Genomic DNA, 15,147 nt, shown 5'->3' with positions numbered 1-15,147 from the left:
GAAAGTGTCTCTTGACATGGTTAGCCCCACGTTTTGCCTAGTCTATGATGTGATTTCGAACTTAAAGTCTGTGTCGCTGCCAACCAGGTTTCCAGTGTCAGATCTCTTTCCATAAAACTGTACCAGGATTGGCACAACTTCAGCCACCCCTGTTAAGACCTGGTAAATCGTACGCTGGTACCTAGGGCATTGGGACTGAAAGGGCCCACTGGGGCTACAGCGCCAACTGTGCCACCCCAGAGAACCCTCACCAAGACTATCCAAGTTGCCATTGGAGCCTGTATATCTTGGTGCAGAGAAAACCAAAGAGTCAACATGACACACAGCCATGTGTGCCATGCCCCCATACACTGCATGAGGTATAGGTAAGTTAATGCTACTGCAGGACTTACAGCCCTAAGGCATGGTACACTACATCCCATGTATGAACACATCTGCCTGAGCAGATATGACCCTACAATATCAAGTTAATTCTTGGACATTGTAGGTGTACAGGGAGGCCATAGAGAGTACATGGGTTGGATACTTGTCATTACAAGTTTCCTAGATCCATGATGGCTTCACTGTACCCTAAGATGTTTGGTACCAAACATCTTGCCTTAATAAATCCTCACTGATGCCAGTGTTAGATTTATTAATAAATGCACACATGAGACCCTTTAGAGGGTCCCCTGAAAACAAGTACTTACTGTAGAACAAAGTTCTTGGCCTGAAAAATAACAAAAAATCTGTGTTATTTGTATAAATTGGTCTCAGATTTATTCTTGAGTGTGTGTTTCATTTATTGGCTCTGCGAGTCCAACACATGCTTAGCACTATCCTCTGCTAAGCCTAATTGCTCACCCACTCTGCCACAAGTTAGTGTTATCTAATTTTTTCTCTGTATACCAATCTGGGTCTCTCAGGACTCTCTGCACAGCATAGTCAATTTTATTGCACTAACTAGAGAGCCTGTGTCCTACACTCAGTGACTAATTTGTAAAACAAGAGTGCTTGTGTCCTAAGCTCCACTTAGAAGCCTGCGGCTGGGCTTGCTAAATACCAAGGCTGGTAATCTTTTGTCCAACTCATGCTTCTTTAATCCACTGAGAGACACTCCTTTCCCCTTTTTCTCACTCTTGCATGTTCCTGCTTGCTGCCTCTTTATAATAGTTTTCCATCTGTCTCTTTCTCCATCTTTCTGATTTCTGTGTTCTTCTCATGCCGGTCCCTAAAAATAAGTGTGGTAGCCTTAGCGGCAATCATAGGTCAAATTAAGCACTGAGTCTCCTAGTCAGTCCTCTTGTGGTGTTCCTCATCTGACTGGCCTCTTTTTGTGGCTAACACACATTAGGTTAAGGCAACTGTCTTAGATTTTCATTCAAAAGGAATAATTAAGTATTGCCTAATGTAAGATGACCTCCTCATAAAGTGAATGGTTAGAGTGAAATTAGCTATGCATTTCAAATGAGACGAACAGTAGGCACTAGGATTTATGTCATAATGTAGTGCAGAAGCCTTCACATTTACTGAAGGGAGGGTAAAAGCCATTTTTTAAAGCAATCTCTCTCTCTCTCTCTCTCTCTCTCTCTCTCTCTCTCTCTCTCTCTCTTTCTCTCTCCTCCACATGTGCACATTCTAACATCGCAAGTTAGTACAAGTAAGTTCCTGATGAGTGTATTTGTAGTTATGAAGTAAATCAGGACCGTAGTGGCTTAGTGATCATGTCTCAGAGAGCGATACTGCTTAAAAAATGGATGCATGTCTTCATTCACAAGCTTTTTGCCTGTGGACACATGATCATAATACAGGCCTATGGGCACAATCTGAAACAATAAACTGGTGCAACCGCAGGCCAAATCCACTTGCACAACTGTGCTTTTTTTGTTACATGGAATGAGGAAAGCAGATTTTACGTCAGTCCATATTAGAGAATTAATCTTGCACCAGGCAAAAGTTCAAAGAGGTAAATCATAAATTGTGCTTTCAAATCATATTGTTGGTTCTTGTGTAATACCAATTTGTGCAGACTCATTTTGCTTTCTCTGCACTTCCAATTATGCAAACACACCACAAATAGGACCATATGTATGTACCTTTTGTAAGGTCGCTAATGGCTTTTCCTATGTACCAAAACCCTGTTTAAGATTCGGTAACCCTATTACGGAATCACAAATAAGGTTTGCGATTCAATGTGAGGAAGGAGCATGTTGAGGGAGTCCCTGCCTAATACTGAATCACAGTGGCATATAAAAATGTTTTTCGACCAACTTCACGTTGGTGGTACCCTTCGCAAATGGGAAGGGGTTCCCAAGGGTCCTTTTCCACTTTGTGAATGATGTACAAACATTGCTTTCAAAGCAGGCAGTGGTCCTACGGCCCACGGCCTGCTCTTAAAAGATTTAAAGACATATTTTCTTTTCTTTTTTAAAGCAGTACGTTTTCCTTGGCTGCATTTCAACAAAAAATGATTGCTTTATTGAAAAGCAACCACAGACATGGTGTTCTGCTGACCCCTGGAGGCCACCATCCCCATGAATTTAGCAATTCCTACTGGGTCGCAAATAGCAACCTACCTCATTAATATTCATAAGGCAGATCGATTTGAGACCCCTGGGATTTGTTAAATGAAACTCATGGAGTTTCATACATTAGGAATAGAGATTACCTAATTGTGTTTCGCAGAAAATTGCAATTAAGTAATCACTATCCTAATATTGGTAAATGTGGCCCATAGTGTGAAATCCATTTACTTGCCCCAGTCCAAGACTACAATCTGTAATTCAATCCATTCCATATAACATAATAAATGAGTACATGCTGCCAGCTTTTCCTCTTGAAGAAAGTAAGGGCCAGATGTAGGTCGGTCGGTAATGGCCGAAAATCGGTATTTTCGGCCGTTACCGACCGGTTTACAAGATTTGGCATGTAGGGGGCAATATTTTACCGAATCAGTAAAATTACCGATTTGGTAATTTTACCGATTCTGTAAAATAAAACATCGGTAAATTTACCGATTTTAAGCCACCCATATGTAGGTGGGACTCTTCAGAGTCCCAGGAGCCCTAACGAATCGGTATTTTACCATCAAAACCAATTTGATGGTAAAATACCGATTCTGGTGTGCATGCACATGTGTGCATGCACACCTATGTCATGTGACAGGCAGACCTGCCCCTAGGGCAGGTATGCCTGCCACATGGCACCTGTGCCTGTTTTGGGGGTGCCAGAGGGTGTCAAAGTGACACCCCCTGCACCCTTGTGAATTCATTAATTACCGATTCGGTAAATACCGAATCGGTAATGCCTAATCATTCCTATGGGCTTCAAAGCCCATAGGAATGAATGGGCATTACCGATTCGGTATTTACCAAATCGGTAATTAATGAATTGTTAAGGATTCGGTAACGAATCCAGATGTTGGGACCTACATCCCATTTACCGATTTTGAAATACCGAATCGGTATAATTCGGTATTTCAAAATCGGTAAATGGGATTTACCTACATCTGGCCCTAAAACCCTTGCTTCCACAAACTTGCCTCGAAACAGCAGAGCAAGCTGTCATCCTCACCTTCATGGAGGCATTACTCTGCTCAACTCCAAAACATAACACTGGCACCCCTAAAAGGCATTAAACACACATTTGGATGCCTGGATAGATTCGTGAGTAGGGCGCAGAGTCCACATCCAGGCTTTTGTCATTTTAAAGACCAGGTGCATTACTTACAAGGCCATCAGCAACAACACTCCAACACATCTGACCAAGAACCTAAACACAGCAGAGCCAGAACAGCACGAGATTTGAGGCTAAAAGATGCAAGAAGTTAAAGATACTCTCGTTTTCTGGATCATCCATTGACATCAGAACTGATCAGGTCATCCTTTCATTCAGGGAGAAGTTGAACAAGCATCTCTTCAAGATGTCTTCACACCCTACGCCCAGACATGTTTACAGACATATCACCACCCTCATCCAGTATAGATTCCTATGGTGTTTTGCTGGCCTGCATTAATGTCCCAGATTTGTTGCATATGTTCTCTTATGCAGATTTTGGATGAATGTCTCAAAAACTACGAATATAATCCCTCATTTATGGATATGTATTTTCATTGCCAAGGCGTTAGGGTAAAATATTATACGGATTGCATAAATATAGCAGAATTGTAAAATCAATAATTGTATAGTGATTTATGCTACTGTGGTAACTGCCAATGTAAATGCCATTCAATGATTAGCCATTTTGACTCTATATTTAATTGTAAAATATGGCAATACAATTGCTTCCCTTATTTTATGAATATTTGAAGGATCCATCATTTATAATGTTACTTGAAGCAATGCTAATGTCAGTAATAATGATATGATGTTAATGAAATACTTACTGTTCATGTCACTTCGCTCAGTTTGTTTTTGTCCTCTAGGGTCAAACCTTTTTTTCACATTTGTATTTTACATTTCACATTACTTCTTGTATGGTCTTCTGTACATGTTTTTCTCTCATCACTTGCGTTTTATAGTACACATATTAAAGCTAACTTCATTTACTGCACGAAGAAGAATATAGTTAGCTGTCAATTTCTCATTAGCATTTTCAATTATTGTTATTTCTGTGCTAAAAGTCATCAGTCGACCTAAATACATTTGCGAATATTGTGGTCGTTATTTCTCCTGTGTAAATTCCTTAGAAACCAGGGGGCATATTATCAAGGGGGTTTATCTCCGCTTTTTTGGCTTTAAAAGCCAAGAAAGCGGAGATAAAATTATCTCCCTATTACCTAGCTGTCGCTGACACCAGTTAGCGACAGCTAGTAGGAGATAGCGACCATCTTGGGTCCCGCTTTGCATGTCAGTGATATTTATCACTAATGACATGCAAAGTGGGCGTGCCAAGATGTTAGCGACTGGAAACAGTCGCTAACATCGCTATCTCCTATTACCAACTTTTGGAGATATTCGCGCTAAGTGCGAATATCTCCAAAAGCTAACACCTGCCCTGAGCAGTTCTTAGCCATGTTATCCAATGGGGGGTGGATAACATGGCTAAGAGCATTAGCTCGGTAATGCATGAATATCGCGGACTTTTCAGCGATATTCATGCTTTGCAGCGATTTTTATCGCATTTGCGATAAACCTTGGTAATACCAAGGTTTATTTGAGGTAAAAATCGCCGCAGCTCAGCGGTAAAATTTTGTCTCTAACCAAGCAATAGCGATAATTATCGCTATTGCTTGGTAATATGCCCCCATATTAGTTTCATATCGTTTTACAGACAGTATAACTGTGTGGCCCAGTCACTACTTTTATCCAGAAATGTGTTCTTCATAGATTACCTCATGCAATTTTAGAAGGTTCCTGAAGTTAAGGAGATTCACAAACAAAAGTCATGCAAAACTACATAAGTTGGGGTTAACATGAGTACTTCTGCTAACTTGCCTTTACTATCACCAATCTGCAGGTCTAAATGTGGTTAGAACATCTATTAGCAAAGCAAATGTTCACTCTCCACATTTTAACAGAATATGAACTTTTTAGTGCCATGCTGAAATTCCATAGTGGGGAAGGAATTAAAAAACAAGCATTGGCAATGCCGATAGGTCTGGCTTGAAAGGAAGGTTGTATGGTAATCTGAAGTATTAAAAGCAGATAGCATGGGAACGGATATGTATTTGTGTGGAAGCCAAAAACTGTAGAATACATTCTGGTTAAAGTCAAAAGGTCAGGTGACTGTTGAACGTTCAAGCCAGACCTGAACAAACATGCCAGCCCAACCAACATCTTTCCTAGTGCTCAAAGAAAAACATTATCTAAGACATTTTAATAGCTTTTCAATGTTATATGTGTGCCCTAAATGTTCAAGTTCAAGTAGTTGGATAAATAAACAAAATGATCACAGCTGCTTGGAGGGCAAGCATTTTTTTTGTGGAAGCACACAACTTATGACCAGTCAAAAAATGTACTCCTGCTCTCAACATGTGGGCGGAGCCAAAGCCCCTCGCTGGCGGTCCTCACATAATTGCCTGGTGACAGCTTTACTGTCAAGCCAGGCCATAAATAGGGATGGTAGTCCCATGAGGTGGATCGTTGGACTCAAATTAACACATTAACACATCTTCTTAACGTTCTATAACATAAATTAACAATCTTAAGCAGTGTCATGGAGTAAGTGAACAATTTTCGCCCATAAAAACTCAGATAAAATACAAACGCATTTAATTGTGACACACAAAACCTCAGACTGCCCTGACCTTAACAAGTGCAGTAAACTGCTTTGATAAAGAGTCCCAAATGATCATGTTTTTAGCTCACTTTTCTTAAGACTTAGCAGCCTCTGGAGAAGTCTTTGTAGGTAAGGTGACAGCCCAATTTAAAAAGCGCTGACAAAATCAATTTTGTAGCAAATACCTATGCCAATCTCTACTTTTTTAAAGGAAGAAAGAATAGTATGCTTTAAAATCCTTGACAGAAGAAAATGGTATAAATTACCTAAAATGCATATGGTAAGTTTTAATTGATAAAGGTGGTTACTTTTCTTGGTACGTTTAAATGTTTGTTCAGTGAAACATTTACAGAATATGATGCTTTCGGCTGGAAAGCTGCTGAATTTATCAAAGCCTGCATGGAACTAGATAGCACAACAGAACACACCACATAATAAAACAAAATAAAATACAATATTGGAATCAAAACAACTAATATACTGTGCATAAAACAGATCAAAATAACACAAAACAACACCCACTAACACAAAAATTCAACACAATCACAAATCCCAACACAAAAAATAACCAAGCATTGCAATACAAAACAGCACAACACAACACAAAAAGCTCAACACAGTAATAAGACAAAAACAGATAAGTAGATCTTAGAACACAACAGGGCACAACAAAACTACTCTAATGATAAATGCAGCATGAAAATGACATCTATTCAATACAACACAATAACAACTCAAAATTACACAACTAGAATTGCACACAAAGAACAAAATGGAAGCTTAACGAGGCCACAGGGAAATTTTGCCTCAGTCATTGAATATACATTGGTATCAGGTCCCTTGTCCTCTTTTTTTTTTAAAGAAATTGTGTATCCTGTCCAACTGAGAGCAATCATAGTAATCTTATTACTGACCCCTAGCCAAGAGTGGGATGCAACAAAGTGTTCAGGCACCAAGCTGGAAACTGATGGCTACATGATAGTAAGCAACAAACCGGATAGTCGTGTATTCCTACTCTTTGAGCAAGCAATGTCACACTCATGTCATCCCAAATGTGGTAGGGTGTTTAAATATCGATTACAAAAATATAGTTGACAAAAATATAGTTGTATAAATATCGATGACAAAATATTGACTCCCTATAGCTAAACAGGTAAGTACATAAATATCGACTCAAAAATATAGATGTAATAAATATTGATGTAAAAAATATCGACTTTATTAATTAATATAAATTACATTAAATAATTAAAAAATATAACTATTATTAACAAAATACATTACATCACTTTTATATTTTAACTATTTATAAAACATTAACTAAATTTTATCATTATAAACTTAATAAATGTGTACATATACATATATTTAACACATAAAAGTATATAACAACAAAAATACATACATTTAATAAAAATATGGAAAAATTAATAGTTAAAATATTTGATAGCGAAGGGGTAAAAATTACTATTCCCACTCCAGAGGGTCCAACAGTAGGGAAAACGTTGGATAGTGTAGGGGTAAAAATTACTATTCCCACTCCAGAGGGTGCAACAGTAGGGAAAACATTGGATAACGTAGGGGTAAAAATTACTATTCCCACTCCAAAGGGTGCAACAGTAGGGAAAGCGTTGGATAGCGTAGGGGTAAAAATTACTATTCCCACTCCAGTGAGTGCAACAGTAGGGAAAGCGTTGGATAGCGTAGGGGTAAAAATTACTATTCCCACTCCAAAGGGTGCAACAGTAGGGAAAGCGTTGGATAGCGTAGGGGTAAAAATTACCATTCCCACTCCAAAGAGTGCAACAGTGGTGAAAGCGTTGGATAGCCTAGTGGTAAAAATTACTATTCCCACTCCAGTGAGTACAACAGTAGGGAAAGCGCTGGATAGCGTAGGGGTAAAAATTACTATTCCCACTCCAGAGGGTGCAATAGTAGGGAAAGAGTTGGATAGCGTAGGGGTAAAATTACTATTCCCACTCCAAAGGGTGCAACTGTAGGGAAAGCGTTGGATAGCGTAGGGTTAAAAATTACTATTCCCACTCCAGTGAGTGCAACAGTAGGGAAAGCGCTGGATAGCGTAGGGGTAAAAATTACTATTCCCACTCCAAAGGGTGCAACAGTAGGGAAAGCGTTGGATAGCGTAGGGGTAAAAATTACTATTCCCACTCCAGTGGGTACAACAGTGGGGAAAACGTTGGATAGCGTAGGGGTAAAAATTACTATTCCCACTCCAGTGAGTGCAACAGTAGGGAAAGCGCTGGATAGCGTAGGGGTAAAAATTACTATTCCCACTCCAGAGGGTGCAACAGTAGGGAAAGCGCTGGATAGCGTAGGCATAAAAATTACTATCCCCACTCCACAGGGTACAACAGTAGGGAAAGCGCTGGAACTCCAAAAAAATAATAAACCATCTATCAAATTTAGTATAAAATTTAATGTAGATTATAAACATATTTAATATATGCATTTAAATATATTATTATTAACAAACACCTACACACCTAAAATTAATTACTCAATTACATTTAATATTTACTAATTAATTAATGATTATTATTGTATTTTCAAAATGTTTAATTAATTATTTAATTGACAGCTTTCACACCATATACACTTATAAACACCACAACACAAACTTAAATTTATTTACTCTTTTAAAATTAATAATTATTTAATTATAATTAATTTATAATTAATTTATTAATTATTCAATAAAAATGTAATTACGTCACTACATTTTCACTTAAAAAGTCCACCACACACACCTAAAATTAAGTAAACAATTAACATAATTAATTAACATAATTAATTATCAATTAACTAATTTAAATTAATTAACTAATAATTATTAAACAATTTGTATTAAATTAACACATTAATTAATCAATTAGTTTAATATATTTAAATTACTTCCCACCCTATTCCCCTATAAACCCACAACCCGCTACGGAACTATTAACACTAAATTCAACATAAAATACATTAATAACTAATAAAATGCTACAACATATTATTAATTAACAAACAATACTCATTAAAAACACTAAATTACTCATAATTAATAAAAAATCGATATTTTTGTTAACTATGTTTTTGTAAACGATATTGATTGCAACTATATTATTGTTATCGATATTACTTACCTGTCTGTCGATATTCTGGTCAAACTATATTTTTGTTGACGATATTTCTTCTTGTCGATATTTCTGCGGAGATATTTATGTAACTCGATATTTTGCCGTCGATATTCCCGCTCTACACCCCAAAGGTATCGGCATATGACGTAATAACACAAAATGATTTACTGTTAGCCTTAGTAACAGGCTGTTACTAATACAGGTAAGTAGCACCGGTTCAAACAGGGTACATCATATCCCACTATGGTTTAATGCCAAATTAAGGGTTGCCTGCAGAAAGCCCTTTAACAAAATCCACCAAGTCAGGAGATACTCAAGGTAGTTTAGTGCTTTTTATAGGAAGGGTATAGATTCAAAAGGAAAGGCAGGGATGTAAAAATCCCTTCAACTACACAAAAAATGGAAAGGCTCAGTTACTCTGGAAAGCAATGGCCAAAGGGATGTGTCAAACCAGCCGCGGCCACCGTGATGGAGATAGCCCCAATTCAACTTAGATCAGATTTATAAAGTCCCTGTTTCATTCCTGAAAGTGTTCTGTAAGCCTTCTCAATTTCACATTACCTCTGATGCTATTGTTGCTATGATTTTGGGCCTGAAAAAGCTGTTGGCCTACATGGGTTATGTTCACACACTCTTTTAAAAGGCATGTTGCTTGAAGGGCTGTTATACTGAACATCAGACTGAGGTCTGGGATCAAGTCCCCGATATGGCAAGGGGCCATATTAATTCCCATCCCCGAAACAATTATTTCATTTCCCTTCAAACGTTTCTCTGATGTACATGCTTTACCCCTGTATGAATGCCTTTTGCAATATCTGGATGACTAATTTACAGGAGTGGCACAACAATTGGGGTATAGTCCCCTATGTTCAAACTGGGTTTCGAGTCGGGCCTTCCATAAGCCTTAATACTGAGCCCATGGTATTTTTGTTGAACTGTGCTGTCTATGAAAGAGATTTTTTATCTGTGGCTTGTCCGTCGTATTTGACACTAGAAATATCATTCTGTGGAAAAAGATATCAGTGGGGAGATGTACAAGGACACATGGGCCGTGTTGAACCCTTCTGCCTATCCCCAATTCATACACCAAATATATGAGCTGCGTCAAACAGGGTTGTGTGCTCCCTGCAACCCTTTTTAACATTTACATAGGCGATCAAGCCACGGAGGAGTGTTACTCAATGTTTTCATCAAAACTTGGAAGGGAACACATTAACTCACTGTTCTAAATTGTCAACGTGGTGCAAATAGACTAGACACCTCTTGGCCTGCAATGTGAGCTTGACCACCTGTTCAAAGGCAAATAACTTTGAGGTCATAGTAGATAAAACCAAGAGTTGGTTCATTGACAGAGTCAAGCATCGGTAGAGGTTAGGTAAGAGTAAAAAAAAGCTGATCAATTCATATAAATCCCGGGAACTGACAATCAATAATAAATTGAAGTAGAGATCAATTATTTCTGAGAAAAAAATGATCTGTTGCCATTCTTGTTAGAAGCCACTTGTGTTTCATTGCAAGCATGGAGAATACGAGAGCTTGATCTAAAGGAAGGGCTACTTGGTACTGCCAACCCTGACATATGGCACCAAAGTATAGTTCACCTGAAGCAAATTGAACTGAAATACAATCATCATTACAACTTATAGGAAGGTAGTGAGTCTGTGAAGCTCACTGCCCCCTAAAGGCCATGAGGTGTAACTTTCTCTTAGGTCAACCTTGAGCTTTGCCTTTGCTGGGTATTTAAGCTGGTAGTACAATGTACTCTGGGAAGTTCCTGACTCACTCTTGTAATTATTCAAGATCAAACAATACAATCCAGCTGTCCATTCAAAGTAAAATGTTCCATGATCTTAACTTCATGCTGGAAATGATGGGCGTGAAGGAGGCAGTTCTAACAGGGCAACTAGTCACTGATGGGGCCAAAAATCATCACATATCAATACATTTTCAAGGCTTTGGGACATAGCATCGCTACACATAACATGTATGATCACAGAATCAAAGATATAGAAAACAATCCTCATCTGACCATTGACTGGACAGGCAATTCTAGTCGAACTTACATGATGTTCTGATTAGATAGCGTTCCATTTCTGAGGTTTGATGTTTCCTGGTTATCACTTCTCAAAACTTTGTCCATATTTGATATCATATAGAGAGAAGGTATTCTGCCCTATTTTAGCAAAGAGTGGTCTGCGGCCAGTGGGATATAGAACAGGAGATCTTCTGGTCCATCTAGAATCACCTGGAGCATTTAATTTCATCATCATTTCCATACATGCGTGCAACCATTTGAGTAAAAGTGACTGTAATAAATTGGCATATTAGTTGAGTGGGTGAGAAACCACCTCAATTTATAATAACAATCCTTGTCAGGGTGAACCACAAAATCACTAATTAAACCTGTGCTAAAGCCCCTGATAGGTTGGCACAAGCAGTCAGGCTTTACTTAAAGGCAATGTGTAAAGCACTTATGCAGTACTCAAAAATAAGAAAGTGAAAACACAACACAAGAAAATTTACAAACCAATGTAGAAAAATGGCATACATTTTTATAAAGAAATGACACCAAAACAACGTGGGCCCGATTCACAGAATTAACTTAAGACAAAATCCTAAACTTACTACTTTTGGTATTTACAGAATGCACTTACTACTTTTGGTATTCACAGAATGGATTTACGACTACTAACTTTACGTCGGCACTCGGGCCGGAAATTCCGGCCCAGAGGCGGTGCTTCCGGCATGGAGGCGGAGCTTCCGGCTCGGAGGTGGGGATTTAGCCATGGCTGAAATCTCCACCTCTGGTCCGGAAGGTCCGCCTCTGGGCCGGACGCTCTGCCTCCGGGCCGGACGCTCTGCCTCCTAAAGTTAGAAGTAAGTAAGTACCAAAAGTAGTAAGTTTAGGATTTTGTCTTAAGTTACTTCTGTGAATCGGGCCCCAAGAGTTTAACATGAAATATGAAATTAAAAGTTTGAATTAAAAATTGCACCTACATGCCAACTATAGTTAGTGTGGATGGTATTGTGCTTTTGGGTTTTATATTGGTTTCCTGTGTTATTTTGATATGTAGTCCCAGTGTGTTTTTCTGTTGCCACCGTGAATAGAGAGCTCCCTGCCTCCCGAACCCAGAGGGCCCAGGCACACAACAGTAGGCCAGAAATCGATGAGACCTTGGGGCTCAGTAGGCAGGCTGGGCATGAAGGAAAGAGTAATAAAATGAGCAAGGATATGCTGGATCAGCAAGCGCTGTCTTGCACGGTTTTCAGATCCTACCCTTCCCATTGGTTGAATGTTTGAAAGGTCAGCCAATGTGAGGAGACATTGAGTTGTAGAAATCCATTAGCACATATCAGTATCCAGGATGAACAATGAGCTAAGCCAGAGCCCTAAAAGAAAAATGTTGCTCTTGGCAGGATTTCTCTGCCTTTATTACTGCCTTTAAGATGAATACTGGACATATGACATTTGAGGGAAACTGAAGTTGCCCCCTTGCATATCCAATTTGTAACTGCCGACAGTTCAGCTGTCCTTCTAGAGGCATACATTGGAAGTAGAAGGGCAACAAACCAGCCTGTCATTCTCCTCCTCCTACTTCCTTCACACCTGATGAAGCTGCACCCCCTCCATCCGCAATAATGGGGTGCCCCTATGTTTGAATGTGTGCCTTACAACAGAATACACTATTTAACAATAGTTAAACGTGAAAGAGCTCTTGGAAGATATGTTGTGAATGACTGGCTGCAAGAAGTAGAAGGATGATTGCTATGTTTAATAATGTATGAGTCAATAAATATGACTTTGTCTGCTGACAGTCTCTTGGATTCAATGTTAATTTATAAACATTACCACTGCCAGTATCAATTTGCAAACAAACAAATATTGTCACAATTAAATTCAAGTTATTGACTTAAGTGTATATGAAGGAGAGACTGGCATACTATATATATTCTAAATTTGTGTCAATACATTCAATATCCCATCTGGTATGAACCTAATTAATTACATTTATATATGTAGATGCAAATGGACAGCATTACATAGAAAATTAGATTTCAAAAGAAGAGACATATGTCAGAGGATTTAAACATTAGAGGAAAAGAGCAATATATTTTCATCGTTCAGATAGTGAACCTCCTGCCCTCCCTTGTTATTTAGAATCCTCTCATTTGCTAGGATCCCACACAAGTTTCCTCATGCACCAGTATTGTTTGAAATTCTCCTATTTGTTAAAATTTTGTAGTTGTCCTGTGTGTGACCACAACCTACAATCGAGAATTTGAATGCAGGCTCATCCATACCATCTCCCTGCATTGATCATCAGTTAATTCCCATGACCTTTCTGGCTAACTGTCTCTCTGACTGGTCTCAACATTCACCCAGAAAACTCTTATATTTTGATTTAGATACAAACTTAGCCCACAAAGAGTGCAAACCTTGGCAGCAGGGTATCTGCACTGCAGGTGAGTATTAGAATTATGTTTCTTTCAAGTAGTTTAGTTATTTTGATGCATTCTACAATTATACTAACATTAGTTAAACTGAAAAATTGCATCCCTTTTCAGAGGAACTCAAAGAATGATATGCCACGAAAGAGCAGTGGTGAGACTTCCAGTGTCAACTGGAGCAAGGGTAACTCTATAGAAAATCAATATCATGATAATAATTTGTAATTTGTATTTGTAAAGCATGAACATATCACCCCTCAAGTGTTTCAATGAGTTAGGGCCCATTGTGGAGATTAACAGCCTGATTCATCAAGCCGAAATGGGCAAAAATCGGTAATAGCGATTTCGCTCTTTTGCAATGAATTACATTTAAGGAATCTCTATTTGAGATTCCTTAAATGCAATTAATCATCCATGTTAAAATTGCGAATTCGCAATTTCGGCCCGCTGTTTACCGCGAGGTCAAACCTCATGGTAAATAGCGAAAACTTAGAAAAAGGCTTTTAAAAGCATTTTTCTAAGTTGCATGTTGCACACACACATGTCCTTTGGACATGTGTGTGCGCAACACCTGTTCGTATTTGCTTTTAAGGGGTGCTACAGGGTGTCCTTTGGATACCCCTGGCACCCTGTAAATCGCTATCTTATTTGCGATTAGCAAATTGCTAATCGCAAATAAGGAATACTCCCCATTTATTCCTATGGGCCTTTTGGCCCATAGGAATGAATGGGGAGTTATTCCTTATTTGCGATTAACAATTTGCTAATCGCAAATAAGGAATATATAGGAATCGCATTTGTTTTTGCGATTCCTACATGAATGCCGTTTTGCGAGTCTGGAATAGCGATTCCTTATGAATCGCTATTTCAAACTCGCAAAACGGCACTATGATGAATCAGGCTATAGTGAGCTATTGCATAGAGTCACATAATGCTAAGCTGAGCTGATGCCGGTGAGCGAACCAGGATCCTCGCGCTCCGGAGTCAGCTGATCTGGCCGTGTTGCCTCAACTCTCCCACCATGATTCCACTGCAGATTTCTTCTCATCCTGAGAAGCATGAAAGACTGCAATGGCATTTGGTCCCAGTTTCAAGAATGGTATGAGAACGGCATGAAGTGTGCAAGAAATCTGTCTTTTTCACATGACCAAACCAGTATGTTTAACCTTTTTTGGGACCCTAGTTTTGCTATTAGTAGTAATGTGTGCGGTGATAATGCTAACCAGTGCCACAGTGCATGTGCTCTGCCCACAAAAAACTTACTGTAAAATTGGCTTTAGACAATTGTCCAGTAAGGCCACTATAAGTAAGCGCTGAAATTGCACAAGTGGCGTGGAAGATCAATCTCATAGCTGGTAT

The 15,147-nt window shown here is 38.8% G+C and overlaps 1 protein-coding gene across 1 annotated transcript in view; it reads left to right on the top strand.

The window, feature by feature from the left end:
- The window catches only part of NLGN1 (neuroligin 1), a 498,686-nt gene that overhangs the window by 456,689 nt on the left and 26,850 nt on the right, over positions 1–15,147 (top strand). The window lies entirely within an intron of this gene.

Source organism: Lissotriton vulgaris, chromosome 11, assembly GCF_964263255.1.
Source record: "Lissotriton vulgaris chromosome 11, aLisVul1.2, whole genome shotgun sequence".
Taxonomy (NCBI): Eukaryota; Metazoa; Chordata; class Amphibia; order Caudata; family Salamandridae; genus Lissotriton; species Lissotriton vulgaris.
Note: the sequence above shows the minus strand (reverse complement) of the source record. Positions and strands in the feature narration are given on the sequence as shown.